Source organism: Giraffa tippelskirchi, chromosome 6, assembly GCF_054371585.1.
Source record: "Giraffa tippelskirchi isolate mGirTip1 chromosome 6, T2T-mGirTip1v1.2.pri, whole genome shotgun sequence".
NCBI classification, from domain to species: Eukaryota; Metazoa; Chordata; class Mammalia; order Artiodactyla; family Giraffidae; genus Giraffa; species Giraffa tippelskirchi.
The window spans coordinates 120,412,510-120,439,880 of NC_137280.1; the positions used below are offsets into that span (position 1 = coordinate 120,412,510).

Consider the following 27,371-nt stretch of genomic DNA (forward strand, 5'->3'; position numbering starts at 1 on the left):
GATTGGTGCTGACACCACACTGTGACGTGCTCCGTGACAGAATGTGGGCTCCATCAGGAGGGGATGGTCATGGTCACCTCTGTGTCTTGATCACCCAGCGCAGCATCTGACTGAGGGGACGTCTTTGCTCTTCTTTGGAGGCCTCCTCATCCCCACTGCCACACCCTTGAGCATCCTCTCCCTGTAAGTGGCTCCCTGCCCCCCAGATCTGAAGGGAAGTGGTTGCAGAATCACCAGCACCCATGATTGAGCACCTTTCCAATGATCTGTACACAATGATAGGCTCAATGTTGGATTTCTACATCAGCCTCACACTCTTGCAAACATTTCCATCCTGAGATGCGGCAAATAACTGTGTCAATTGGCACTGTTCAGTTAGCGTTCCGGCTGTCACATCTGTTTGGGACCTGGCTTGAAGTCATGAAGAAGGCGAAGGTTTTAATGATGGGTCTGTGTACTGCTCCAGGCTAAGGAGGCTCAGAGGTGGAGAGGTTACCTTGCTGCGAGAATGTGCTGTGGAGCAGAGTCTCTGCATGTGTCTTGTAGTGGCAAATAGGCAAAAAAACAAGGTTGTCTTCTTAACCAGCTCAGCTTCTCAGTTACATCCAATCCCCAACCTCAGGCCTGTCCTTTACTGGAGCAGGTAGATTCTGGATTAGCTAGCTAGGGGACAAGACAATTTATAACTAGTCTTCCCCCAGGCTCTGGGTTTTCCAAAGATCTTCCTTGTACATGAGCAATGCAGATTCTTGTCAAATATCGAGCAGAGTGGTGGCAACATCCCCATTTTAAAGAAGAGAAAACTGAGGCCCAGAGCTGTATGGTCATTTGGCTGCATTCATGAACTGAAGACTTCTGACTTTAGGGTCACTACTGTTTGGCCAGTTACTTTAAGGGACACATGTAAAGGTCAAGTTGGATCAAAATTAGCTAGTATTTTGTTTTGTATTTACTGTGTTCCAGGAACTATGTAAAGAGCCTTTGAGAATTATCTCATTTAATTCTTCCATTAATTCTTTCAGGTATTATTCTTTCCATTTTACAAATAAGGAAACAGAGGGACCGTCCCTGGGTTTTCACTCCCCGGAGATGGAGCTAGGTCTTCCCAGGGCATCAGGATGTCAATAACCCCTGATGGGCAACTAATCCCTGTGGCAAAATCTCACATCCTAACCACTGGCAGCCTGGCAGAGGCTGCTCTTAAGGGTGTACTGGCCTGGCTGGAACACAGATGAACCTGTGCGGCCACCGCCTGCTTTGTTCTCAGGAATCAGTCACCCTGCAATACTCTCTTTGAACTCAGCTGTCTCATTCCAGCTGCCCATCTGGTCATCAGCCCAGCCCTTTCTTTTCAAAGAGAGCTTCCTGTCTGTGATAAGTTGTCCAGCCTCTGAGGTCAGATCCCTCCTGCCTCCACCACCATCTCCTGTTACACCTGGCACCTGAGTAAATATGGCCTGTCTACTGGCCACTTCCTCAAGACAGGTCAGAGCAGCCTGGAGAGAGACACATGTCCTGGGGCTTCTGGCCCCTGGTGATTTGTGCCAAGTGCTGAAGCTCCAAAGGTGATTCGGACCCTCTCTTCCCTGGGATTGGTTGTGGGAGGTACCAGGGAGCCAGAGCAGGATCTCTCAGACAAACCTCCATTCAAATCCCCAGTACTGCTGCCCAGTGTATGAAGACAGATGAGACTCTTAGATTCTCCCAGCCTCAGCCCCCCCATATGGAAGCTGAGTTAACAGTATTACCCACTTCAAAGGATGGATGGGAGCATAAAAGGCACTTAGCGCAAAGCCTAGCACATAATCAATACACAGTATTTATCAGCCATTATTGTTCTTCTGAATGGAGAGGCCTCTGGTTTGTGAGGAGATGGACAAGCACAGAACATCCAAGGGCAGCTAGCCCAGTGCTTTTGGGGAAGCAAGTGCTGGATGCAGTGGGAGCACTGGAGAAAGGGCCCCTAGAACTGCATGGACATCCAGAAGGGGCCACCTAGGGTAAGCCCTAAAGGAGGAAGAGCTCCCAGGAGGATGAAGGCATAAGGGGCTCAGTCCCTCCCTCAAGCTGCTGATGTGTGGCTGTCTCATTTCCCCAGGCACGTCAGGCAGACCGTGACAAGTGTCCTGAAAGAGCTGAGGGGACACCGCGGGGCAGGGATGAGCAAGCAGAGCAGCTCCTTTCTGACTTCGATGATCAGGAAAGGCTTCATGGGAGAAGGAAAATGTGTGATGGATTTAACAACAGCTGCTGTTTGGGCTTCCCAGGTGGCTCAGACGGTAAAGCCTCTGCAATGCTGGAGACCTGGATTCGATCCCTGGGTCGAGAAGATCTCCTGGAGAAGGAAATGGCAACCCACTCCAGTACTCTTGCCTGGAGAATCCCAGGGACGGCGGAGCCTGGTGGGCTGCCGTCTATGGGGTCGCACAGAGTCGGACACGACTGAAGCGACTTAGCAGCAGCAGCAGCTGTTTGAACAAGTAGACAGAGGAATGCACAAAGAGAATATGGCATGTGGGGGGGTGTGGGTGTGAGTGCCTGGTGAGTACGCTCGGGTGGGGTCCCTCTGGTGGAGTGTGAGACTGGCCATGGTGACTCCCTTTATTCGTGTCAGGTTGGACATGACCCCGGTGTTCAAAGACTCTGCTCTCACAGCCCAGGGGCTACTGAGGAGGGGTCCTTGGGGGGCCGGATCGCATCTGAATGGCCAGCTCTGCAGCCCAAAAAAGAGGCCCAACAAGGCTTGGCTTCTGCTCCCCTCTCTCTGGCATTGTGTTGCATTCCTACTGCTCAGTTTCTGGCCCCTTTTTGTCCCCCATCACCAGGCCTCTGCTTTTGCTCAGTGGTTTGGCACTACATTTTCTGTTCTCAGTGCTTAGCCTCTGTCTTCACCCAGTTTCTCAGACCCCACCCCAGGAGTTATCCTTGACTCTGCTCTTCCCCCCGACCCTCCATCTCATCAGCAAGCCCTCTACCTCCAAAAGCAACCCAAATCTGACCTCCTCTCTCCCTCTCCTCTGCTGTCGCACTAGTCCAGGCTGTTTTCACCCACTGCCTTAGAAACTGCAGTGATCTCCGAGCTGATTCACCAGCCACCACTCTCACCCACGAATGTCTCTTCTCCTCACTGCAAACCAGAGTGTTCATGGCCTTCCACTTAGAGTAAAATCCAAGCCCCCCACCCGGCCTGCGGGGTCCTGCATGATCTTTGCTGCCTGGCCACCTGCTGATCTCAGCTCCTACCCCTTCTCCTGCTTGCTTCACTTTAGCCACTTCAGCTTTCTTGTTATTTCTCATTTACTCCCAAGCACATGCCTGCCTCAGGGCCTTTGCACTTGCTGTTCCCTCTGGAGCACTTCCCTGAGGTACCCTCATGGTTCACTGCTTCCCTATAGTGAGGTACCCTCGTGGTCCCTATTCCCACGTCACCTCTTCAGAGATGCCTCCCATGGTCCCCTTAGCTAGAGCAGCCTCCCCATTCCTGTCTTTCCCATGGTCCTATTTCATCGTCTCATAACCCTTCTCAGTCTGAAAGGATCTCAAATGCTTGCCTGTGAGGTCATGGAGACAGAACACCAGGCCTGTCCTGTTGGTTGCTAGACGCAGCACCTGGCATGGAGCAGGCTTCATAGTGGAGGACAGTAAATAAGGGTTGAGTGATGGATGGATGGATGCAGGAGCTTGAGGTCTGCGTACCTGGGGCTGAACTTGAGGAAGAAGGGTGGGTCCTGGGCAGCTAGGACTTGGGCTGGGATGTCCTTTTCCTGTTGGCTCCATGCCACTAGGACTCGGACCTTCCAGTCTCCCTTGCAGCAGGGACTGGAGAAAGGATTATAGATTATGTCCAGGCATTTTCTTTTTTTGTTTTTTAATCTTTTATTATAGAAACTTGCAACATCTGCATAAGTAGAGAGGAAGATATAACCCATATCTGTGAAGATGACACTTGCTCTGCCTAAAGTTGGTAAAATGCCATGTCACTGGATAGTGTTTTCATTTAGGTTGCATGACTGTCCTGCCAAAGTGATTTTATTATTACTAAAGGTACAAAACTTCATTTTGAGAAGAAAATAACACATAGCAGCTTTGTTCCACATACTGAAAACTTTTGGTTGTTGAGATCTTGACCAGTGGCTCTTTGCAATGACAGTCAGCTCCTTGGCTGCCCCAGCCCTCAGCTCCACACCAGGTGCCAGCACTGCCCTTGTCGTACTGCCCACGGAGGCTGCCCAGCATGAGGGCTCGCCTGCTTCTGGGGAAGGATCTGGCATCAGGCTGGACCCCCCCAGCTCTGGGCCCCGGGCTCCAGCTCCGCCCAAGCCAAGACCAGCTCTCTGGCCAGATTTCCCACTAAATGTTGTGGGAAGCTGTGGTTAGATAGCATCACCAACTCAATGGACATGAATCTGAGCAAACTCCGGGAGATAGTGAAGGACAGGGGAGCCTAGAGTGCTGTAGTCCATGGGGTCACAAAGAGTTGAACATGACTTAGTGATCTGGGAAGATCCTAACCGGAGGCCAAATCTTAATCCATCAGTCCTTGTTTGCAAATGTTAGTGAGCAGGAGAGTTGCCAGAGAGCTCAATAAAAATCCAGAGTCCTGAGCCCCCTGCCCCAGAGGTTCCAAGTCAGTATACAAGGGGTAAGGCCCCAGAATATGCATCTTAGTAAAGCAGCCTCAGTGCTCTTGAAGCAGGGGCCCTCAGACCATATTTGAGAGCCATTGCTGTGCTGAGAGGTCAAGTGTAGTGGTTAAAAGGCAGGGTTATTTGTTGTAAATCCTCAGCTTGAATCTTGGCTTACTGTATACTTAGCCTTTTCTGAACTTCAGTTTTTTCCTTTTTCAATGGCGATAAAAATAATACTTACATCCTATGGTTCCTATGGGTTATGTATGATAATACTTGAGAGCTCAGCACAGTGCCAGGAACATTGTAAGTGCTTAATTCATGTTGGCTGCTGTTATTTTTACTGTTATTTCCCACCATTCCTCAACCACAGCTGCTCTCTCCCCCAACACACATCTTTTCCAAGAATACCATCAGCTGGATTTCTGGGTTAAACAAAAAGCCCTGATTTGAGGCATTTACCAATTCCTGTGGTGTAAATACTCCTGCCATGGCCGACTTAAATTCCTAGTGTGAAGACATTGACCATGGACTTGGGAGGAAGAGGGCATAATTGGCTGGTATGTGCTGGGACGAACTGGCTCCTGGCACTGGCGTTAAGTCTGTCTTTATTGTGAGATCGTAAGTACATTGTCCTGGCCTCAGCTGGAGCTGGTAAGTGCAAAGGGCTATGAGCAAAGTCTGTTGTAATTGCTACCTTCTGCTGCAAGGGGCAGCTGGTTTTTTGCAGTTTCACAATCTGTGTATACTCATAGCTAATGCAGGAAGTGGGAATTGTAGACTCAAATTATTGTCACTGGGAACCCAGAGCAGACCTGATGTTCAAAGGGCAGAGATGGCTCCAACATGCTAATATTTACCATTTGCCGTGGACCGCATGAAAGGGTGTGAGGCCTCTAAAGCCACTGCTGTCTCCTTTGCTGGTTCTGGTTTTGTTTTGTTTTGATCACTGAGAAAAGCAGACTTATGTTGTGAAACTAGTGTGGGTCTTGGAGCCAGACAGTCTGGGATCAAATTCCAGTTTTGTCATATAACAATGTGTGAGCTTGGGCCAGTTAGCCAACCTCTCAAGGGCTCAGTCTGTTCCTCTGTAAAGTGGGTGTATACATGAATACATTACAGACTGTCCTGGGAATTAGCTGTGACATATGTCTTGTGCCTAGGGTAGGACCTGCAGAGAACAGCAGCTCAATGAATGACAGCTAAGTTACAGTTATTCCTGGGAGGAAGGTGTAGCCCAAATGGCCTTTTTGGAGCTGTTCTTTATCCAGGAGTTTAGACGCTCGCTGAGAACTCATCCTCATTTGCATGGATGAGAAGGATAGACAGTTTCTGTAATGGCAAGTTTCAAACGTTTCATTCTCTCCTCAGAATGAGCTTTTCTACATGAAGAAGTATTAATTTCTTTCCTATTAACCCATCGTGTGAATAAAGCTGACTTGACTTTTTTTACCTGCCAAATTAGGAGCTGTCTTTGGGATGCTTATATAAAATATAATATAAATGGTTACATGCCACTTAGTGGCCTTGTCATGAAGTATGAAAGACTCAGAGATGATGGAGTCACCCAGTGGAAGGAGCCTGAGTTTTCTCTTGAGGAGCAATGCAGGAGAGCACACCAACTAGGAATATCCACTGTGGATTTTCTGTGAGTGAGAAATAGGCCTTTTCTGAGTTAAGCCATTGAGAGTTGATATATTCTGTTACAGCAACTAGCATTAGCCAACTCTGACTAACAGCAATTGTATAAGCAAAACAGACTCTGAGAAACCTGAGAAACACTCAAAGAGGTGGTCAGTTGTGGTCCAGGCAGCTAAACTGAGGTCTGAGAAGAGCTTCCATGTTATTCCATCATCTTAGACATGTAGCAGCAATAAGAAGATCTGGAAGAGGAAATAACTGGTGGATTCAAATAGGAACCCCAACGTGAAAGGCACAGAGTTGAATCCAATGAATGTTTCTCCCAAGCCTCACCAGGCAGATCAGTTAGTTTAGAACAAAACACAAAAGGTCTTTTCGTCATCCTGAGTCCTCTCCTGCTCTTCAGCCCAAGGGGAGGTAAGGGTGGCAGACGTGGGGCTTGCATGAAGCTGATGATATTCAGCTCTGGTAGATTAATGTGTCCCCAGCCCATGGGAGAAGTGCAACCCACTCCAGGTCAGCCTCCCAGGTTCCTGTGGCCTCCTGTGTGGGTGTAAACTAACCATGCAGGTGGGTTCTCAGGAATGCCCTGTGAAGTGCTGTTTTCAAGCAATCTGGGGCAAAGGAGGAAATCTTCAGTGCTAAAGGACACTAGAAAGAGTGTCCCAGAGCAGTAGAGTTCCCAGCACCTCCTTCCTCTCACCAGTCCTCTTCATTCACTTTAACAGGTTCCCTCCCTATAGACCCAGGGACATATAGACAACAAACGGAGCCTACTTCCAAATTATCAACCCTGTAAAACTTCCCAGCACGTTAAAAATCTGTCCATCCTTTTGTGGCCTTTCCTCATTGCCTGGCCTGTATTCTTCAGTTACCTGGAGTTGATACCTCAGGATTGCGGTTGTCTCCTGGACCTTCCTTCTCTACAGTTTATTCAGGGCCAAGTCCTGGTGGTTCCCCCTTTGCAGACTTTTCCTCCTGGATCCCTCTTCCTAACTTTCACTCCTGCCCCCTCTGTGGGCCCCAGGCTTTCTCACCTGCGCTGTTGCAACCACCTCTTTACTGGCCCCCCTGCTCCCAGCATCCCCCTCCCCTCTCTTCCCACCCAGGCACCCTGCAGGTTGTACTTTTCACAGCGCTCTCAGCTCCTCACAAGTCTGCTTGAAAACTTTCCACGTCTTTCTTGGCCGTGACCCTGAATTGTCGATTTTCTGATGGAATCAGAGCATTCTTTGTTCCAAAGTTTTCTCATTGTTTTTTTTATTCCATGGGATTGTAGAAAACATCCCACTAGGCACACCCTACTGTTTTTGTGAAAATTATAGGCTGCAAATAACTGCTTAAGTCAACTGCCAGACGAGGTACTCTCTTCAGAGGGAAAATTCCAGCTGTTGAACAAGTTTATGGCTTTATTTTTGGAGCAAAGAGTTCATCAAGTGAAGAAGAGAATTTTCCAGGTGCCCCAGCTCCGTTCTTACTGTAAAGCACATGTGTTTGAGTGGGCTACTTCTTTCAAGGACAAATTTATGACCCCAGTACATAGCCACCCCCTCGTTGGGTGTCTTCTGCAGCCTTAACAGTAGACGCTTTGGAGAACACACAGACAGAAACAGACTTAGAGAGGGCCTGAAGAAGAAGCTAGCCACCTCCCTACCCAGCCCACTCCTCCTGAAATCTGAGAGCTCCCTGCCTCAGGCTCTGAGTTGATACTTTGTCCTGAAGGTAATATCTGGCCTAAGCCAGTTTGTTCCCTGAATCTAAACAGTTTCAGAGGAGACACACCTAAGACCAGCTTCCTCCCCATGCACTCTTGTAGAGAGAAGAGGGTACCCAGAAGAAGCTGGCAGCGATCTGTGATCAATCCATGCTAGCCTGTCGCCCCTGGGGCGGCCTGCCCTTCCACAAAGCATCCTGGACACAGCCTAGGAAGTGTGTGCACCTGTCCCCTGCCCCAGACCTCACTTCCCTCAAATGCCCCAGTGCCTCATAGATGGATGGACCATCCTCAGCGGCCACCATGCAGGGAAGCCCCATATTCTAGAACTTGCCCATTGTCAGGCAACTCCCTCAAAACTTATCCATTCTGTGTTCTCCTCTCCCTAAATCCTACAATTAGCTGGTTGGATAAACTAATTTGCATTTTGGGTTTAGTGAACAGTAATCACTCAGTCTTAACCTCATACCTTGTTACTCAAAATGTGGCCACAGACCAGTAGCAGCTGCTCCTGAGAGCTTGTTAGAAATGCAGAAGCTCAGGCTCACCCCAGACCTTCTGAATCAGACTCTCCAGTTTAACAAGATACCCTAACACACATGAAAGTCTGAGAAGCAGTGAGACTTAACAGACATTTTGCCCCTTTTCGGCAGATTACATTCAACGTGAGACATTTCATGTGGGTGATGCAGTGGTTTGGCATTTTCACACTTTTACTAAGCCTTTTCACTAACGGGAGCTTCTGTGGTTATCAGAGCAGCTAGACTATGAGTTTCTGGAGGCACCAGGGACCCGGGAGATTTCTCCTGGCAGCCCGCCTTTAGGCCTGGCACGTGACCCCAGTTTAATTAGTAGGTGAACAAATGAATAAATTAACAGACCCCTGAGGGAGTGGACAGCAGACATTCTTTCCATTTTGCACATGAGGAAACGAAGGCTCAAATAGGTTGGGACTTGCTTGAGTTTAGCTCATAAGAACTGAAATTCCATCACTGACTTCTAACTTCCGATCTCCAAGTGATGGAGGCTTTCTGATGCTCTGTTTCAGGGAGGTTTGTGTGGTCCTCACCCCCCCTGCCCCCACACCTCTTTTCTTGTTATAGCTGTGTAGTCTTTGTGGAACTACCTTCCTGCTCTGGGGCTGGGTGGGCAGAGAATACTGTAGCACTCTGAATAGCCCACCTGAGCCCCCATCCTGGCAGACTGCCATAGACCTGTGGGCACAGGGTGCTCCCCTCGGCACCCAGGTGGCCAGCTGTGGGAAACCATGCTGGAAGCAGTTCTAGGAATAGGAACTCCTGCTTCTTATCTCCCTCCCCCCCTCCAGGGAGGAGTACAGGCAAGGCTTATTGAGAATGATTTCTCAGTTGTGAAGCTGTTAAGCTGGAATCATCTACCCTGGAACACCCCTTCCCTTCAAGGGTACTGGGCTCTGGCCATCCTTGTGGAGCAGGTCAGGTGTGGCCTGGTACAGAGAGGCAAATACTCACTAGCTTACACAGCCCCGGAAGAGAGAGCAGGGTAAGTAATCAGGCAGAAGTGGGAAACGCAGGACCGCAGGAATTCACTGAGCTTCCCATGGGGAATTACTGCTAAGGGTAGAAGCAGATGAGGGCTTTGCTGTTCCACTGATTCCTCCACCCCCGGCCTTTGACCTTACGAAAGGGGCACATGGGCAAGGAAGCGGCCAGGAAGGTAGATATCAACCTTCGTCATTTCCTTCACCTTGTACTCCCTGTAATCACTCCAGCTCATCCGCAGATGGAAGCCTGCCTTGATCTCTGGCTTTAAGTGCAGACCAACCCCTGTGGGGCTGAGTATCATCATCCCCCACACAGTGTAGCTTAGGTGCCCTGGCTGCCCAAGGCACCGAGGAAAGTTAAAAACACTAGTGAGAGTTGACACTCTTTTTCTCACCCCAATTTCTTTCTTTCTTTTTAAAATAATTTTATTTATTTTTATTTTTGGCTGTGCTGGGTCTTTGTTGCTGTGTGGACTTTTCTCTATTTGTGGTGAGTGGGGGCTTCTTTCTAGTTGCAGTGCATGGGCTGCTCACTGTTGTGGCTTCTCTTGTTGCAGAGCACAGCTCTAAGGCACACTAACTTCAGTAGTTACAGCACATGAACTCAGGAGTTGCAGTCCCTGGGCTCTGGAGCACAGGCTCAACAGTTATGGTGCATAGGCTTAGTTGCTCCTTCACCTGTGGTATCTTCCTGGCCCAGGGTTCGAACCTGTGTCTCCTGCGTTGGCAGGCAGATTCTTTACCACTGAGCCACTAGGGAAGCCCCTCTTTCTTTCTACTTATTTATTTTTGGCTGTGCTGGGTCTTTATTGCTGTGTGTGTGGACTTTTTCTAATTGCAGCGAGCAGGGGCTACTCTTCATTGTGGTGCACAGGCTTCTCATTGCAGTGGCTTCTCTTGTTGCGAAGCACAGGCTCTAGGCACGTGGGCTTCAGTAGTTGCAACACATGGGCTCAGTAGTTGTGGTGTTCAGGCTTAGTTGCTCTACAGCATGTGGAATGTTCCTGGACCGGGGATCATACCCGTGTCCCCTGCATTAACAGGCAGATTCTTAACCAGTGTACCACCAGGGAGGTCCAAGAGTTGGCACTCTGTGAACACTTCCTACCCCTGGCACCTGGCATCAAGTCATCAGATCCCCACCCTAGGCCAAAGAGATAGGAAGGCCCTCTGATTATCCCCATTTTTAAGATGAAGCAAAAGAAGCACAAAATGGTGATGTGATTGCCCAAGGTCACACATTGGTGGGTAGAAGACCCCTGTAACCACGTCTGGGGTTAGTGAGTTAGGTGAAGACAGCATGGCTTGGGGAAGGAGGGGTCCCTGCAGCCCTGGACACTATCAAGGTGACCTGCAGACTACACTCTGCCCAGTGCTCTGGGCTCAGGCCTGGGGTGTGTGTGTCGGGGCCAGGGGATGACACTGGAGAGATGATGCCGAGGGGCAGGCCAAAGAGTCTGAGCTTTCCCCACAGGCAAAGGGAACCCCTCAAGGAGTGTGGGAATCTGACCCATGTTGCAGGAAGGTAAAGGGGTGGCATCGTGGGGGCCTGACTGAAGAAGCAGAAGATAGGAGGCCAGAGGCTCGGGGCAGACAGGAGGAGGTGAGGGCTGGACTGGGGCAGGGAGAGTGGGGCTGAGTACACAGACCACATCTGAAAGAAATAGCAGAGGTGCAGTTAATAGCATGTGGCTACTGGTCCAGTGTTTGCAAGGGCTTCTCTTCTGGGCCGGGATTTCAGCCCAGAACGGGTAGTTCTCTGTCTGTCTCGTCTCTCTGAACACGGGAGTCACTGTGACAGGGATGAATCAGGTTGGGTTTGTGTTCAGATTCCTGGAGTGTGCCCAGGGGTCCCCACCCCAGCCAGGGTGGCACAGCTCTTCCCAAAAGCCTACTGGTGGTGAGTGACTGATGGCTCCCATTGGCTTTGGTGACCTTTTCACCCCCACCTTCCTGCTCCTCCCCGTTCTCCCCACCCCCCACCCCCCCATACGGCCTGAGCCACCATCCCTTCACTGACTGAACTAGACACTGCCCCGGAGCTGCTGAATCGGCTGCTGCCCAGGAGGGTGTTGGGAAGCTGTGGCTGGCGGAGGTGACTTCACCTCTCAGGACTCTCTCAAGAGCCCCAGGGGAAGGATGAAAGGTTTGGATATGGGAGAGTTGGCATACAAATGCACTTGTAGGAAAAAGCAAATTTCTTAAATTACTAATCCATCCGTTCTGTGCTAATGCCTCCTGAAAGAAAACTTTCAACTTGGATAACACTGCCTTTTCTCGCTTGGAATCAGTCGTACCTGTAATTAGGAAGCTGTGCCCCACTGAAGCCGTGGCCCTGGGTTACGGAGCTGACTTGACCAGGGCGTAGCTTTGTGCCGTTGCCCTTGTGCAGTCCCGTTTCCCTGGGCTGCAAGGCTCCCTCTTTGTATCTCCTGGCATTTACCTAGGTCTCATAGATGCCTGTCAAGATTTATTCTTTAATTCCTAGTACTGTTAACTGTGCCAGTTTCCCAGAGTCTGTTTTCCAAGGCTTTGTGATGGACATAGCTTGGACCTCTTGTCACCACGTGGTGTGTTTCCACTTTGAAACACAACTCTACAAACAGTCCTCCTTTCCTCAAGATAGAGGCTCTTTCCTACAGGGAAGAGTCACCTTCAGTCTTCCCTAGCCCCCTACTCCAGGGCATCCCTCAGGATCCTCCTCAGGGAGAGAAGCAGGACTGAGCACATTCACTGAGAAAACTTGAGGAGAGCTGCTCAAGTCCCCACCGTGCACATGGTTGGTGCATTGACATAGACAGCTGAGGTTTTGATGAGCATCTTTATAAGGGCCTGCGAGTAGGTGCTGGTCTGGGTTTCAAAGAAAGTGAGCTTATTGCTGACCTAAGCACCCACAAGAATCTCCTGAGCAGCCACAGAAAAGGGAAACTGTTCAGTCATGTCTGACCCTTTGCTACCCCATGGACTGTAGCCTGCCAGGCTCCTCTGTCCATGGGATTCTCCAGGCAAGAATACTGGTGTGGATAGCCATTCACTTCTCCAGTGGATCTTCCCGATCCAGGGCTTCAACCCAGGTCTCTCGCATTGCACACAGATTCTTTACCATCTGAGCCACCAGGGTAAGAAAAAATTCCCCACAGGGACCACTCGCTGATGTCATTGGTTATCGTGTCTTTACACCCCAGTGTGAATGAGTCTGCTGCTTTCTGAAGAGTAGAGTATAAGCCTCTCTTATGGTATGTACTATGTCAAGTTTTGTTCAACTCTTAGTGACCCTATGGACCGTAGCCCTCCAAGCTCCTCCATCCATTAGATTCTCCAGGCAAGAATCCTGGAGTGGGTTGCCATGCCCTCCTCCAGGGGATCTTCCTGACCCAGGACTCAAACACATTATCTCTTGTGTCTCCTGCATTGGCAGGCAGGTTCTTTATCATTAGCACCACCTTGGAAGATGATTGACTTTGTTTTCTCTTCAAGAGGTTTCAGGCATCTGTGAGAGGAACTTGTCTAGCTAAGAGTCTTTCCTGATATTGTGATAAAAAGGCAGTACCTGATTTTATCTATGTAAAAGGATAATAAGGGATAGACTCACGGGTCTGAAACCTTAAATTACAAACGTGGGATTTGGGTTGTGGAAAACTCCAGACTAGGAGGAGTGGTCCTTGTGACCATTTACCCCAAGCTCCTGCCAGCATGACAGCCCCTCAGTAGCAGTGTTGCTCAGCCTATTTAGATATTCTCCCCATAACTACTGCCTCCTATGAAATTTGAATATCACAGATACATCATAAACCTGTTTGTGTACTATGACCTTTTGGAGGGCCACAGCCATTACGGTAGCTGAGACTTCTCGTTCCCCAAGAACCTATTTTGTCCTGTTGGCGAGTATCCCTTTCACTGAGAAAGCTTGTTCTCTAGTCTGTCCCTGAGCAGTAGCTATGCAGCTTCTGCTTGGATGTCACAAGCGTCAGGCAGCTCACTACCTGCCTCCTTCTCAGGGTAGCCTTGGAATACTACTTGGCAAGAGAGAACTCTTGATACACACAACTTGAATGACTCTCTGGAGAATTATGCCAGGTGAAAAAAGCCAGTCCCAAAAGGTTACATACTGTATGATATTGTTTATATTATGTTTTGGAAATGATAAAATGTTAAAAATGGAAACCAGATTAGTAGTTGCCAAGGGTGAGGTGTGATTATAAAAGGGCAAAGAGAGGGATGCTATGGCTTTGGGACTGTACAGAACCTACATATGTAATAAAACTGTATTGAGCTGAACACACACACATAAAAGTACAAGTTAAACTAGGAAAATCTGATGACAGTAGATTGTATGATGGTTGTGATTCTTTTAAATTTTTATTGGAGTATAGTTGTTTTACAATGTTGTGTTAGTTTCTACTATTCAGCAAAGTGAATCAGCCATACATATACACGTATCTCCTCTTTTCTGGTTCTGATATTGTGCTATAGTTTTATGAGATGTTAGCATTGAGGGAAATAGGATGAAGGGCACAGAGAATCCCTCTGTATTTCTTAAAAATTGCATGTGAATTTACAATCATTTCAAAATACAATGTTTAATTTAAAAAATAGTTAACTTTGAAAATAGAAATGAAACAAATTAAAGAGCCTATGTTTTCATTTTATAAATGTAGAATTTGTTTTTCTCCTTGGAATTTTCTCAGAGCCCACATCAACTATCAAAGTCAGTCTAAAGGACTGAAAAGACGTGCAAATGAGCCCACATGTAAATGAGCCACTCATGTACCAGAGGCAGCAGGAGTGTGCATCCCAGTGCTCTGGAGGTGGTGTTTGCTGGTGGATGGGGGGAGCTGTTCAGACATGTAGGAGAAGCAGGAAGAATGAAAACCTGGCTTCCCTCCCTCCCATGAAGCCCAAGGGGAGAGATGCAGAGAGGTGATAGGGGACAGGAAAGGATGCTCTCTTGTCCCCCTGGGAATTGACCTTCAAAGGAGCAACAGGAGAAGGAGGGGAAGGCATTCAAGCTGCTACACGTAGAAGGAGCCAGGCAGAGGTTGGGAGCCCTCAGAACTTTCAGCTGGGGAACTGCCTGGACCTGCTCAGGAATGTGGGAGGGGGTTGGGCAGCCTGGAGCTGTTTCTGTGGCTTGCACCCACCCTGCCCCTTCCCTCCTCACAAGGCCAGGACATGCACCATTTCTGCAGCAACTTGGAGGTCAGGGGTGAGGAGGCTCTGTCTAGCCCAAAGCAGAGGGACCTGCGGCCTATCCAGAAAGGAACCAAATTCTAAAGGGGCTCATAAATCTGTTAGATCAACAGTCCCCTCCCCGCCCCCGAATCATTTATTTTGAAAACTGCATGTAATCCATTTCATTCTTAAAGCTGGCTGAGCTTGCAAAATGCAGTAGCCCAAAGTCACTGCAGCCCCTGCTTATTTTCACAGCTGAGCTCTTTGATATGAGGTGGGGTCTTTCTCCAGTATCCCCACCCCAGGTGGATCCAGGTGACTCAGACCCATTTCTTGGGTCCAAAATGGACTGAAGTGGACAGCTGCCTGGACCCATGCATGGAAGGGGTTAGCATTGCCCACGTGCCCTTCTGTTGCCAGGACGCAGCCAAGTTGCTTTTTAAGCATCTGAAAGCCTTGGTTGATGTAGAATCACTGCCCAGGCCCTTTGTGAAAGGAGGATGTGGATTTGGTGATGGGGGCCAAGCCCAGTGCTGAGTGCCTCACAGACACACACACACACCCCCACTGCTCCACTCAGTTGTTGGTCCTCCGCTCCCCTCCAGGTGAGGCTCACAGAGATGAAGGAGCTTGCCCGGGGTCCCAGCACTGGCCATGCTCACCCTGAAACCCAGGTGTGCCCAACTCCAGAGCCGAGTTCTACACCACCTGGCTGTCTACTTTCTGTCTACAGGTCACAGTCTGCATGGCCTCTTCACGCCCCTCTCTGTACCCCAGGGAGGCAAGGAAGGTGGGGATTATATCCCCTTAGTAGAGAGGAGCCCAGATCCCAGAAGGGCGGCATGTGCTGAGAACCCCAGAGTTGGCCGCAGAACTGTCCCCAATGTCGACTTCACTGTCCTTCCACCTAAAGCACGAGGCTCCTCCTGTGACCCGAGAGACTTGTGTGACTGTCACTTATTACACATTTACAAAGGAGGAAGGTGGCTCTAATGGGAATCAATGTTCTTGTGACTCTGGTATTTCCTGTTGCCTGACTCTGTGCGACCCCATAGACGGCAGCCCACCAGGCTCCCCCGTCCCTGGGATTCTCCAGGCAAGAATACTGGAGTGGGTTGCCATTTCCTCCTCCAGTGCATGAAAGTGAAAAGTGAAAGTGAAGTCACTCAGTCATGTCTGACTCTTCGCCACCCCATGGGCTGCAGCCTACCAGGCTCCTCCGTCCATGAGGTTTCCCAGGCAAGAGTACTGGAGTGGGGTTCCATTGCCTTCTCCAGGAAAATAGCCCTAGGAATCACTAAACTCATGCCAACAAAGGTGGGGAGTGGAAGGAATTCCCTGGTGGTCCAGTGCTTGGGAATCTACATGCCAGTGCAGGGGACATGGGTTTGATCCCTGGTCTGGGAAGATTACACATGCCTCAGAGCAGCTCAGTTGGTGAGCTGCAACTTCTGAAGCCCGTGCGCCCAGAGCCTGTGCTCCACAACAAGAAAAGCCACCACAATGAGGAGCCTGCACACCACAATGAAGAGTGGCCTCCACTTGCTGCAGCTAGAGAAAGCCCGTGAAAAAGCAACAAAGACAGCGCAACCAAAACAAATTAATTAATAAATAAAGTTGTTTTTTTCTTTAAATGGGGAGTGAAGCAGGGGGTGTAGGTATGGAACAAGGCTTCTTTCTGGGGTTCCCCTGGAGGTGGGAGAGGTGGACGCCTCCAGCTGGAGTCAGGAGGCCTGGGTTCTGGCTCCACCTCTGACCCGGACCCACATCCTCTTCACATTCTTGAGCATATTAGGGTACAAGTGCCACCCTGATGAAGGGGTGCTCTTAGGAGCAGGTAGCAGAGGGGTATCTGGCCAGAGGGCTCTGAGCTCAGGTTCCCATTTTAGCCACCTCTGTCTGATTCAATCCACCTCTGTCTGATTCAATCCACCTCTGTCTGATTATACAAGGGGGCCCACCTAAGATTGCTATCCAGAGGATTCCACAGCTAAAGCTGGTTGAAAGCTCCCGGCTAGATGGTCTGAGCACTGCACAATGGGAGCAGACCTCTGCTCTCCAAAATCGAGTGTAAGAGCCAGGAGAAATAAGAAGTAGGGACAGTTCCTGCAGGAGGAGGAGACTCGTCAAGGGAGTGTGGGTCAGAGAAAGGGAGAGGAGGTGGAAAAGAAGAACTGTGTGTCCGCAGAGGCTGCTGACAGCTTTGCTCACTGACTGGACTGATGCCAAAGCTCTGGGACGATTACCTGGACTCAGCCCAAAGAAGATGCAATTGTGATGCCCTGGAATTCCTCTCCGACTATTATAATAAGATGTGCTCTGGTGACGGCATGTTGCTGAAAGCCAGAAAGGACCAGCAGGGAGGGCCTGCAGCCCAGGTATGTGGGGCTTCTTCCAGCCTGGGCAGAGTTCAGTCTTCATCCTGCAGGCTCCAGGTACCATGCTGGAGGGAAGTGGTACCGTGTGGTTTTGCCTTAGTTGTGAACAATTTCAGAAGACCCAGAGCAGAGATAAAGTTGAAAATCAATTCTCCTCTCTTCTGAATCTCTGTGTGAGCATGTTAATTGAGCAGGCAGGGGTCAGGAGCCTGTATTTCTCTTTTAAATTTCTAACATTTCTCATTCATGCTTACTCAACTTAAAGACAGCACTGTGTCGGGCCGTCTGGGTCTGTCTGTTGGCCCAGCCACCTGAAGTTCCGTGCTGCCTGTCCCCAAGCTTCTCACGCTGTTAATAGCAGTTGGTACCTTCTGGGCAGTTTGACCTTGTAAACCAGCTGTCTGAGGGATCCATCAGTGGTGTGTGAGCCCCGAGGGAATTTTATTTCCTTCCTCTTTCCAGGCACTGGGTTGCTCTTCCACATCATTCATTAGGGCAGGCAGTCAGGAACATGGCGTGGATTTGCATCACTGTGTCATTTACAAGGACATGTGGCCTTGGATCTCGGGCAAGTTACTTGTTTCTTCAGAGACTCAGTTCCCTCCCCTGGAGAGATACATTGCAGTTTATGGACTCTGCCTGGGAGAGGCCACAGGAGCCAGGGCCTGAGCCCCATCTTGGCTCAGCCAAGGGCAAGACTGGCATTCCAGGGCACCTTGCAAGATCCTTGACTGTCAGGACAGTGATGGGGACTCACTGCTGTTGTTCAAGTGTGAGTGATTATTACAGGTCCTGCATCTCTCCACCCTGGCTGCCCACACCACAGGGGTCACCCCAGACAGGGCCTGATGTCTTAAGTGCCCCCTTTTCTCACTACACAGCATCTGCTTTTCTTCCAAGAAGACTGCATGGCTGGGTGTCTTCTGGCTGATGAAGCGGCCAGCCCTTGTGGGCTCTACCTGAGGGTTCAGGGTTTCTTGATTCACAGGCTCCTTGAAGGCATCTGTTGTCATGGTCTGGCTCCCCCCAAACTTTCCCTTTGCCCTATGTTTCCTTGACTACCCATTGTGCCAAAAGGTTTGATGACAAAGCCCAGCAATGCTTTTTCACTGACCAGTCAATTGGCTATGCTTTCAGCTACTGTAAATTTGCAAAAATCCCTCTGCAATAGGTCCTGTTGGGTCTGGCGCCATTTTGACTGGTAGCAAATGGGAAAGGCGCCGTATCAGAGAAAGAAGAGAATGAATGAGGGGGACAGCTTTAGGGGGCGCCAGGGGCCCCTGAGCAACCCTCACTCCCTTACAATCCTCTCCCTCTGCTTTTTTTTTACTTAAAAAATGGCACAAACCACAATAAAACAACCGTAACAAAAATGTTGCTTTAATCACTCCTAATCCCATCAGTCAAGCAAATCAACTGTTTTTAATCTTTGCTTCCAGAGTTTGTCTGTAAGCAGACTTTTTTCTAAACAGCTGTAATTGGAACACGGTTTTGCATTCTGTGTTCCCCCTTCTCTGCTAAGCCTGGCCTCACATTGCTACAGTCTTCCTAGGTATCATTTTTAATGACGCACTTCATTGTGGCCTCTGGAATTCACTTACCATCCCTGTAAATAGCCATCACATCATTACTTATAAGAGCTAAAATTAGCTGGGAAACAAGTATTTGAGTTATTCTATAATTTCTCAATGTTATTGAATGCTAGAAGTATCTGGCCTTAACATGCTTCTTTGGGAAGGCACATCACTGTTCCAAGCCTGGAGCTGTTCTCCATGCCTCCTGTGTAAATAAATACATTTTATATTTTCAAAGGAGGATCCAGCCCAGACCCCTTTGTCTGTCAGGAGCTCAACCAGAGGATTGTGACTTTTTTGAGTATGAATTTACCTTCTTCACCATCTCCTCCTCCATCGTCATCAGCAGCACCACCTTACTAAGAGCTGCCATTTGTTGAGCATTTACCCTGTGCCAGGCTCTGTATTTTTCATCATTATTTTGTTTAACCCCATCACCTACTACCACGTCTATCTTCAGTCACAGATGAGCACAATGAAGCTCAGGATGCTGAAGTGGCTTGTCTGAAGTCTAGTAGCTCTCAAGAGTCAGAGGCCTTGTCCAGGCCCAGCACCCCAACCCGGCAGGCATCCCTCTAAGGTGACTGAACCTTTGCACCATCTAACTCCTCACACAAGGGCCTTTTGTCCAGGGCAGAGTTTATTAAGGGCTCCCAAGGTGGGCTTCTGGGCCCAGGGAGCCTACTGAATTTGTCCTTCTGGCTGCTGTAACAGAATACCACAGACTTGTAGCTTCTAAACAACAGAAACTTATTTCTCACAGTTATGAAGGCTGGGAGGTCCATGATCACGGCACTGGCTGATTCAGGGTCTGGTGAGGGCCTGCTTTGTGTAGACCTCACATAGCAGGAAGGCAAGGGAACTGTCTGGGTCCCATTATAAGGGCACTAACTCCATGCTGAGAGCTCCACCCTCATGACCTCATCACCTCCCCACCTCCTAGTATTGCTTTGGGCATTAGGTTTTGACACATAAATTTTAGGACCACAAACATTCAATCCATAGACTGTACTTACTACAATGAACCTTCCTCTCGAGGGAAAAGGAGAACTTTTCCCACCCCACAGGATCCCTGGGCAGAATGGAGAGCCTACTGAAGATGGGAGCCCCGTGGCCATGTTTCCTTTACAGAAATTGAGGTCCAGAGATGCCAAGAGATAGGAAGTACCTGGCCCAAAGTTGTGGGGTGGGTCATTGGCACAACACCCACCGCACAGGAGCTGAGTCTCCTGACCCTGTCGTCCTCACTGGGAAGTGATTTCAACACACTCCATCTAAAACTGAAGGAGAGGGCTTAGAAGACTCTAACGTCTCTGTTCTTAGAGCATGCTGATGCTGTCACATAGACCACGCAGAACAGGAACAGGAGAGAAGGCAGTCGCTGAACCCAGCCTGCTGGCAAACAGCATCGACTCAGAGACTTCAGAAAAGCAACCCTGACTTGACTTGTCAGACTTATTACAAAACTTCCTACTAAAAGGATTGCCAAAAAGATGGGGTTCTTTGCTCTTTTGAGTTTCCCATAGGCAGCCAAACCCCTGAGAGGGACCTTTACTATGACCACAGCATTTCCTGGGTAGAATTAAAGCTGCTACAGGAAGACACAGCTTCATTCACTGATTCTTTCACCAAGTCTTTATGGAGACTTTCTGTGCCAGGTAATGGAATAATGGGGGAATAAGACCAGCTTCCTGTCCTTATGGAACATCCTCTTCAGTGGGGATAACAAACTAGTAAACAAGATACTTCCTGAAGATCAGTGCTTTGAGGGAGGAGGGAGGTGTGATGGGGACAGTGGGTGGAGATGGGGCCGGAAACCAATTTGGAGGGAGTGGTCTGGGATGGACAGCCCTTCTGGGGAAGAGGCACATGTGCTGAGACCCAACAGAAGCAGCTCAGAACTGGGGGCAGAGCACTCAGGCCTTAAGGTGGGCAATAGCTGGGGGCATTGCCAAAACAGAAGAGCAATACAACAAGATGAGATGCTATTTTAGGTTCAGGATTAGTGCTGTTTTGAGCAAAGAGAGAGAGCCGCTGGGGTTCCTGGCCTGCCTCACCTTCATTACTCACCCACCTGGGCTATATTCCTCCTTGGTCTCTGTACATCACTCCCATTGTCACCTGTGTGCACGCTCCAGGGAGCAGTGTGTGGCCAGGCGCTAGTGCATACAGACAGTAGCCCTTCAAGATGCAGTGCTCCCTTCAGATTCTCCGGTGGCTGTGTACATCTCAGAGAGCTGCCTCCTTATTGGAGGCCGTTAACAGACTGAAATAGCTTTTCTTGGATTTGTAGAGTAATAAGTCATGTTATGTTTACCTTTTGGTTCCTAGGTGGAGTGCTAGGGTTTGCAGAAAGCCTGCCTGTGGTTATTTAGTTGCAGAAAGCTGCTCTTGTTAAGGACTTGTAGCTCAACAGCCATTAGTTCTGAGACAGCCCTGACCAGGCCCTGCCTACTCATTTGCTGGTTCCTGATGGACGTGAACTGACTCCCAGATCTCAGTGCCTGTGGGCAGGGCTCATCCAGGTGTGCACTGCGCTGAGGTCTGGGCCTGGCTCAGCACTGACTGAGAGGCCCTGCCAGCCCGTCTCCTCCTGTCCTGAGAGTGCAGACAGGGCAGGGGGTTGATAGGGCCCATTCCCATGGCCCTGACTCTGGCTGCCACTTCGACAATGAGGCACTCCTAGGTATAGACAACACACTGGGTCTGTGTCCCCTGCAGGATGCAAGGCCTTTGATGAAGACCACAGTACACAGGCCCGTGTCTGCCGATTTTCTGGGAACAGCCTCATCTACTTCTTATTCTAATTAAACCTTTTATTTCAGGATCATTGTAGATGTACATGCAATTGTGAGCAATAGTACAGAGAGATCCTGCGTACTGTTTATCCAACTTCCTCCAACGGTAATGTCTTGCAAAACTCTAGTTCAATATCACAACCAGAATAGTGAGCTTGATTGTCGAGATAGAGACATACAGATCCCCATAAGAATCCCTCATGTTGCCTGTTTACAGCCACACCCACTCCCCATCCCTCCACCCCTCCTTAACCATTTGCAACCATTAAACTCTTCTCCATTTATGTTAAATTTGTCATTTCAAGAACGTTATGTAAATAAGCTCACCCAGAATGTACCTTTGGAAATGTACCTGTACCAACTCAGTGTAATTTTCTGGAGAGTCCTTGTGTGAATCAATAGCTGCTTTATTTTTACCATCGAGTAGCACCACATGGCACTAGTAGTAAAGAACCTGCTTGCCAGTGCAAGAGATGTGAGAGACACGGGTTCCATCCCTGGGTCAGGAAGATCCCCTGGAGAAGGAAATGGCAACCCACTCCAGTATTCTTGCCTGGAGAATCCCATGGACAGAGGAGCCTGATGAGCTACAGTCCATAGGATTGCAAAGTGTCGGACACGACTGAAGCAACTTAGCATAGCATCCATGCTATAAATGGGCCACTGTCTGCTTAACCTTTCACCTATTGAAGGATGTCTGGGTTGTTACCCATCCATGCTATAAATGGGCCACTGTCTGCTTAACCTTTCACCTATTGAAGGATGTCTGGGTTGTTACCTGTTTTGTGATACTCTGAACAAAACTACTAACATAAGTCTTCATTTCTCTAGGATAAATGCCCAGCTTTGAGATTGCTGCATTCTATGATAGGTGCATGTTCTGTTCAATTTTTTTTTAAGAAACTGTTTTCTTGAATGACTGTTTTATTTTACCTTCTCACCAGCAATGAGTGATTCAGTTTCTGTATATCTTCTCTAACATTTGGTGTTGTCACTGTTTTTTTTTTTTAATTTGAGTCATTCTTATAGGTGTATAGTGATATCTCATTGTGGGTTTTTAAATTTTTTTAATTTATCTATTTATTTATGGCTGCACTGGGTCTTCTTTGCTGTGCTCAGACTTTCTCTAGTTGCAGCAAGTGGAGGCTACTCCATAGTTGTGGTGCATGGGCTTCTCATTGTGGTGGCTTCTCTTGTTTCAGGGCACGGTTTCTAGGGCGTGCAGGCTCAGTAGTTGTGGCTGCCAGGTTCCAGAGCATGGGCTTAGTAGTTGTGGCACACAGGCTTAGTCACCTTGTGGTACATGGGATCCTCCCAGGCCAGAGATCCAACTGGCGTCCCATGCATTGGCAGGCCAGATTCTTAACCACTGGGCCACTAGGGAAGCCCTCTGTGGTTTAAATTTACATTTTCCTAACAGATAATGGTGTTAAACATCTTCTCATGTGTGTTTTGCTCATCTGCATATCCTTTTTGGTGAAATATTTTTCCTTGTCTTTTGTTTGTTTTCTGATTGGACTGTTTGTTTTTTTTACTGGTCCATTTTATAATTTGTTTACCTGCAGGGGTAATAGTCCTTTGTCAGATAGGCAGTTTGCAAATATTTTCTCCCACTCTATAGCTTGTTTTCTCATTCTCTTAGCAAGGTGTTTTTCAGAGCAAGAGTTCTTAATTTTGATGAGGTCCAATTTATCAATTTATGGAACAATTTTTGTTGTTATATCTATGAAATCTTACTTGGCCTTGAAGACTTGTTTTGTTCTAAAAGTTTTATAGTTTTAAATATATGTTTGTAATACACTTTGAGTTAATTTTCAACATAAAATGTGAGACTTAGGTTGAAGTTCATTTTTGTAACCCACAGATGTCCAATTGTTCCATCACCGTTTGTTGAAAAGGCTATCCCCTCTAATGATTTGCTTTTGCACTTTTGTCAGAAATCAGCTGGGCACGTATGTGCTGTGCTTAGTTGCTCAGTCATGTCTGACTCTTTGCGACCCCATGGGCATGTACATGTGGGCCTATTTCTGGGTTCTTTTCTGTTTCACTGATCTTTGTGTGTCTCCACCAATACCGCACTATCTTGGTTGCTGTAGTATTAATACATAGTAAATCTTAAAATCGGGTAGAGTGATTCTTCTCATTTTATTCTTTTTCAAAAATTATTTTAGCTATTCTAGTTCCTTTGTCTTTCCATATAAATTTTAGAATAATCTTGCCCATATCTATGAATAATCTTGCTGGAGTTTTGATAGAAATTTTGAGTTGTCTTTTTATAAATAACTTTTGTGTAGCTAGCACATATTTTGTGTATTATTTTTAGTAGGACTACAATTTTTAAATTAGCAAAAAAGAGAAATGATAACATATACAGGTATACCAAAACATATGCATTCTGCATAATCTATTTCATAACCAAGCTGTCTTTCAGTTAATATATTATGACTCTTTTTCCATAGCAATGAACACATTTCTATGTTATAATTTGAAACTAATTCATAATATTTACCTGTGTGGATATAATATCCTTTATCTGACCAATCTCCCATTGTTTAGGTCAAATATTTGGTCAAATTTTTAGGGACTTTCTTTTTTAATTTTATTTTTCATATAACTTATTCTGTTATAAACAACACTGTGATAAGTACCTTAAAGCCATATCTCTGAAAATATCTTCCAATTATTTTCTTAGGAAAAACTTTTTTGAGTAAATAGCTGTTATCTTCTAGACTCTTACATTTTCCTGAACTTAAATGGAGATCCTCTTCCCAGAACTGAAGATAATGTTTGTTTATTTGCTTGAAAGAGGGTTGAGCATCAACCCTTTTTACCTCTGGCTTGCCTTCCATCCCCGTTTATCCTCTTGGAATGCCCCCACCCCCCACCCCAGGCTCGGATTGGAGAGGGGACAGATGAGAGATCCAAGTTCTCCACAACTCTCTGCTCTTAACATCTTCTCTGGGGCTCTTGCTATTCAGAGCTCTGTGTCCAATTTCTAACCCCAGATGTAAACCAGATGGGAAGCGGATCCTGTGCCTTCCTCTTCGATTTCCCCCACACCCCTGCATTTGCCCAGTGAGTCTCTAAAGGTGGTTCTGCCTTTCTGGAAAAAGGTGCACAGGGACTCATGGGCCCCCCTTCCAGCTCCATTGTCACTTACAAGCCTCTCCCCCCAGCCCAGAGTAGCCTGTAACTGTTTTCAGAAAATTCTTTATGGGCTTCAAAGAGTAATAGGATAGTTTTCTGGGATGGTTGTTAAAATTCTTGAATATGTTTAAGGGATTTACATTTTCAAAGAGAGAATGTTTTCTGTTTGATGTTGAGAAAAGTTTTTTTTTTTCCTTTCCTGTGAATTTAAATAATTTGCTTGACTTTCTAGTGGAAAGACCACAGCGTTCTTACATTCTAGATGTGGCATTTGTTAGACTAATGATTGACTACAGGGAGTGTGTGTGTGTGTAAATGATTTTGAAATGTGTTTTCAAACCAGTGGCCATCTGTAAGTTATCAGCTTTAAAGAAAAAAGATGTCTTCCATGAATAGAAGTTTCATTTCTTTGAAAGAAATAGTCACACACAAAAAAATCAGAAATAATAGTTTAAAGTGATCTTTAATGATGACCCAAAATGTGCCTTCCAGAAGAAATGGAATCAGTCTTCCCCCTTGTGGATAACAAGGAAAGTACCTATTTTCCACACTAAAAGTTACATGAAAGAGTTCTGAGAACTGTAGGACATATGATTTTTCTTCCTTCTCATTTAAAAGTAATAGTCAGTATATTTGTAAACAGTGCTGCGATGAACATTGGGGTACACGTGTCTCTTTCAATTCTGGTTTCCTCGGTGTATATGCCCAGCAGTGGGATTGCTGGGTCATATGGCAGTTCTATTCCCAGTTTTTTAAGGAATCTCCACACTGTTCTCCATAGTGGCTGTACTAGTTTGCATTCCCACCAACAGTGTAAGAGGGTTCCCTTTTCTCCACACCCTCTCCAGCATTTATTGCTTGTAGACTTTTGGATAGCAGCCATTCTGACTGGTGTGAAATGATACCTCATTGTGGTTTTGATTTGCATTTCTCTAATAATGAGTGATGTTGAGCATCTTTTCATGTGTTTGTTAGCCATCTGTATGTCTTCTTTGGAGAAATGTCTGTTTAGTTCTTTGGCCCATTTTTTGATTGGGTCGTTTATTTTTCTGGAATTCAGCTGCAGAAGTTGCTTGTATATTTTTGAGATTAATTGTTTGTCTGTTGCTTCATTTGCTATTATTTTCTCCCATTCTGAAGGCTGTCTTTTCACCTTGCTTATAGTTTCCTTTGTTGTGCAAAAGCTTTTAATTTTACAATAGCCAGGACATGGAAGCAACCTAGATGTCCATCAGCAGACGAATGGATAAGGAAGCTGTGGTACATATACACAATGGAATATTACTCAGCCATTAAAAAAAATACATTTGAATCGGTTCTACTGAGATGGATGAAACTGGAGCCCATTATACAGAGTGAAGTAAGCCAGAAAGAAAAACAACAATACAGTATACTAATGCATATATATGGAATTTGAAAGATGGTAACGATAACCCTATATGCGAGACAGAATAAGAGACACAGATGCATGGAACAATTTTATGGACTCTGAGGGAGAAGGTGAGGGTGGGACGTTCTGGGAGAATAGCATTGAAACATGTATATTATCGTATGTGAAACAGAACACCATTCCATGTTCGATGCATGAGACAAGGGCTCAGGGCCGGGGCAATGGGATGACCCAGAGGGATGGGATGGGGAGGGAGGTGGGTGGGGGGTCCAGGAAGGGGAACACATGTAAACCCATGGCTGATTCATGTCAATGTATGGCAAAAACTATTACAATATTGTAAAGTAATTAGCCCCCAACTAAAATAAATAAATTTATAAAATAAAAAACTAAAAATAAAAATAAAAAGTAAAAAAAAAAAAAAAAAAAGTAATAGTCAGTATATTTTACATAAAATTTGTGTTGAAGTAATAGAATATCTCCATAATAGCTGATTGGCTTTATGATTGGTTAAAATACACACGCAAAATAAGTACAAAGGTTAATGTCATATTGTACATATAATTTATACAATATTCCCTCCTACCTATCTGTCACTTTAGAGATTCCTGACCCATGTCATCAGAGCCATGGCAGCCCTGTGGGAGAGGTCAATCTTCATGTCCCCATCTAGGTCTTGTGAGCTGAGAGGTTTGGGGTACTCTGAGAAGTTGTGGACAAGGAGCCTGGGGACCCAAGGGAGAGGTAACAGTAATAATCACTGTCATCTGGTAGGGAGGTTACTGTGTTCCAGGCACTCTTCTTATCATTTATGACTGTTCTCTACATTAATTCCTGTTACAAGCTTAGGCTGCTGTTATCCCCACTTCACAGCTGAGGACTCTGAGACTCAGAGAGGGCTAGTGGCAAAGCCCCTGCAGGGGACAGGGGAGCACAGGAGCAGCTCTGGAAATCCGGGGAGGCAGAAGGAGGCCGTTCTATCTGTGCACAGTCTGAGAAAGGGGGACAGAAGAGGGATGAGGACCTGTTATGAGCACAGTTGTATCCCCCCAAATTCACATGTTACAGCCTAACACCTAGTACCTTCAAATGTAATTTGGAGATAAGGTCTTTTTTTTTAATTTAAATTTATTTCTTTTTAATTGGAAGATAATTGCTTTACAATACTGTGTTGGTTTCTGCCATATATCAACATGAATCCATCATAGGGTCTTTAAAGAGACAGTGAAGGCAAAACGAGGTCATTAGGAGGGGCCCTAATCCAATATGGCTGATGTCCTTATGTGTATGCATGCTCAGTCATGTCTGACTCTTTGTGACCTCATGGACTGTAGCCCACCAGGCTCCTCTGTCCATGGAATTCTCCTGGCAAGAATACTGGAGTGGGTAGCTATTTCCTTCTCCAGG

The 27,371-nt window shown here is 47.2% G+C and overlaps 1 protein-coding gene across 4 annotated transcripts in view; it reads left to right on the forward strand.

The window, feature by feature from the left end:
* SLC25A48 (solute carrier family 25 member 48) overlaps positions 1–27,371 on the forward strand; it is a 170,537-nt gene that overhangs the window by 74,028 nt on the left and 69,138 nt on the right. The window contains exon 1 of one of the 4 annotated variants that reach the window (XM_081496044.1): positions 26,567–26,708. The exons of 2 other annotated variants lie outside the window; for them this stretch is intronic. The gene's annotated coding sequence lies outside the window, so the exon portion shown is untranslated. Of the gene's footprint in view, positions 1–26,566; positions 26,709–27,311; positions 27,347–27,371 lie in introns of those variants that run through there. One more of the 4 variants, XM_081496046.1, reaches the window with a different exon arrangement.